Source organism: Coptis chinensis, chromosome 1, assembly GCF_015680905.1.
Source record: "Coptis chinensis isolate HL-2020 chromosome 1, ASM1568090v1, whole genome shotgun sequence".
NCBI classification, from domain to species: domain Eukaryota; kingdom Viridiplantae; phylum Streptophyta; class Magnoliopsida; order Ranunculales; family Ranunculaceae; genus Coptis; species Coptis chinensis.
Genome location: NC_141456.1, coordinates 66,945,577 through 66,948,587, shown reverse-complemented (window position 1 = coordinate 66,948,587; position 3,011 = coordinate 66,945,577).

Genomic DNA, 3,011 nt, shown 5'->3' with positions numbered 1-3,011 from the left:
TAAGTTTAATTTCATTTCAATTCTTGTTTTAAATTTAGTATTGAATGATTGTTCTCCCTTGAATTAGATAATAAAATAGTTGTTCTTGATTCAATTTCGATTTGTCAATTACAATTGTTAGATCTAATTTCATTTACTACTTGTTATTCAATGCTTAGTTGTTAATTAGATTTTTGTTATTGTTTAATTTAGATTAGTTAAATTTCATAAAGTTAGAATCTTTATATTATGTTTAGTTTAGATTCAATGGGAATTGTTAGTTTGATGAATCAAGGCTAAATCCTCCATTAGAGGGTTCGATGAAGCCTTGATGAAAACTTAGTGGTTAGTATAGAATTGGTTGTAGAATCTATTCCACTCTAGAAAGTCGTGTTTCGCCATGAGAATGGGTAGACGACTTCACATGCTAGTTAGTACTCGGTAGAAATGCCATGAACACTAGGGATTAGAACTCGAATTTCTTGCCAGAAGAACGTGAGAATCGAGATACAAGAATCTATACTAGGTTATTAAGTTGGATTCGAGGTGGATTCAATTCCCTCTAATCCTTTATCTAGATTCAAAACAAGCGTATTTCCATAGCATTCGTAGTTAAATTCAACGTAGACTCATTTTAGTTTCATCGTAGTATAACACTCCCCGTAAAAGCTCTCATTGACTTAAGAGCGACTAGTTAGACTTAGAAAACAATCCATGCTAGGGAACTAGGAGTGGAACGAACTTCGTACTCCATTTAGTGCAATTCGCATTGAGAGTAGAAGCTTTGATAATAGACACGTAAAAAGTATAAGTTTAGTTTACTTACGTTTGGATTCATCGTTCATTTCGTAGGTAAACTACTCATTTTACATTTATCAATGATGAGTATGAAAAATAGGATGAAAGTGCGGAAAAATGAAGAGAAAAACTTGTCACAAATCAAAATCAGTTACCTGCTTCAGAAGAAAAGAAAAAGGAAAATAGAAATATGTTTCCAAAAATCAAAAGAAATATCAAAGTTAGAATTTCCCCCTAATCAAATCAAAAGGGAATACAAAAGCTTAAAAAAGCCAAGTATGGAAAACCATGTTAGAAGCAGGAAAGAAAATAAGGATTTCTCTAGTATATCTCGAAGACCTTATTCTCTCATACTTATCATTCTTGAATTTTCCATTCCAATTTCTTCTATACTACCACCTAATCCCCATAAAACCTAATAAGGACCTCTAGCTCAATTAGGAGTAGGATAGTGTGATAATAAGTAGTAGATGTGAATTCTCGACCTCGGCTCCTTTGACTCATTGAGTATGTGAGAAAACGTGTGCCCACTGCACACTGGAGTTAACAAAACTTGAGAGGAAAAGTAAGAGAGAAATTGTGTTTCGACACATACCTGTCAAAACCTACTTAAGGACGCTATCCAAAGGATCTAGAAACGGCACTACTCGTACATTTCATTGTAAAATATCACTGCATGCATGCTCATATGTAGATGTTTTGATTATTGTATGTATATTAACTTGAATTTTGAAAGAATTAATTCTTGTTTCTGCCGCTAGTGAGATGTCTAGATATCTAAGATTAATTAAAGAAATAGGCCTTTGTTACCGAGTCGTTGTACTATAAATGAAGTTTGTAAGTATTTTCTCTGGAAAACTCTCATGAGGCTATAACTCGTCCACTAGGGAATTCCTAGTAGTTCAAGACCTTGTTGCATACAGTCAATGCAACCGCACTCTGCAAAATGAGACTTAGCTTAGGATAAAACATTTTTGGTCACTTATCATTTTAATGTCTCTTCTTTGCTTGAGGACAAGCAAAGTGTTGTTTGGGGGTGGTGTGATAAGCACCCAAAACTGTAATATTAAATCCTGAGAGACATAGCATTTTGGTCGATTATGTGTTTAATAATCATGTAATAATTATATTTTCATACTTTTGCAGGTTTCCGTAGTTAACATGAGTATAATGATAAAACATGTATCGAAGTACGGGAATACTAGAATATTTGAAGTCTTCCCACTCATTGATGAAGCCCAATAAAGCCCGACTAGATTTTGAAGTTTCCAAAGGAACAAAACCCGGTCTGTAACGGTCCACTGTAAAGAAGCAGCAAACTTCCGAAGCACACATCTTATAAATCTAGACGCCGACGTTGGCTAGTGAACTGCCAGAGCGACCAGGGCGACGAACTCTACTCAAAGACAAAAACTTGTAAAAATGCCAAAATTGGCGCCGCCACTAGACACACTAAGTGGACCCACTCTGCGGGCCCAAAAGGCATGACGAGTCAGCATAGGTAGGTGGCAAGTGATGGTCACAATTTTGTGCCACCTTGCAATATGAGAAAACATGTACATGTTCAAAGTTTGAATTGAAATTGGCATAAGGACAAAAAAATGAAAACATAAGGTACAAAAGACAAAGGACCAATTTAATTCACATGAAGACAACTTTGTTATTCAAAGTTTTGAATGTCTCAATTTGAAAAATGGACGAAACCCAATTAAAGGCTTCATGAGAGACTAGCCTATATATATGTAAGGGGGGTCTTCAATATTTCTATTTCAGCATTTTATGCTTTAGACTTGCTCAGTAGTTAGTTAGCTTTAATTCCAGTACTTTATATTCCGTCATTTTCTCTTCAGCAGCTTCAATACTGTAAGTTATTTCTTCTTAATAAAAGTCATTTCTTTTCAAATTTAATTCATGTCCTACATTTACTTATTTATTGTATACAACAAGTTTAATTATTCCTTCAATGACCATTAGCTAATCCCCCCCCCCTCAGGGGGAGGGTTATGATGCTCGTGTAAGAATCCGGATTGACTCTTTAATATTCTAGAATCACTGCTTAGGAATTAAGTGTAGATTATACATCCGGTCCCAAAATGACTAAGACTGTACAAATTTGGAGTGCTGATGCTCTAGAACAGTCTCGCGAGAGACCCAAAATGTCTCGCGCGTGACTCTATGGTGTCAGACAGCTTTCCAATTTGTCCAGCTGATGTAGAATTGAACCAGGAGCTGAA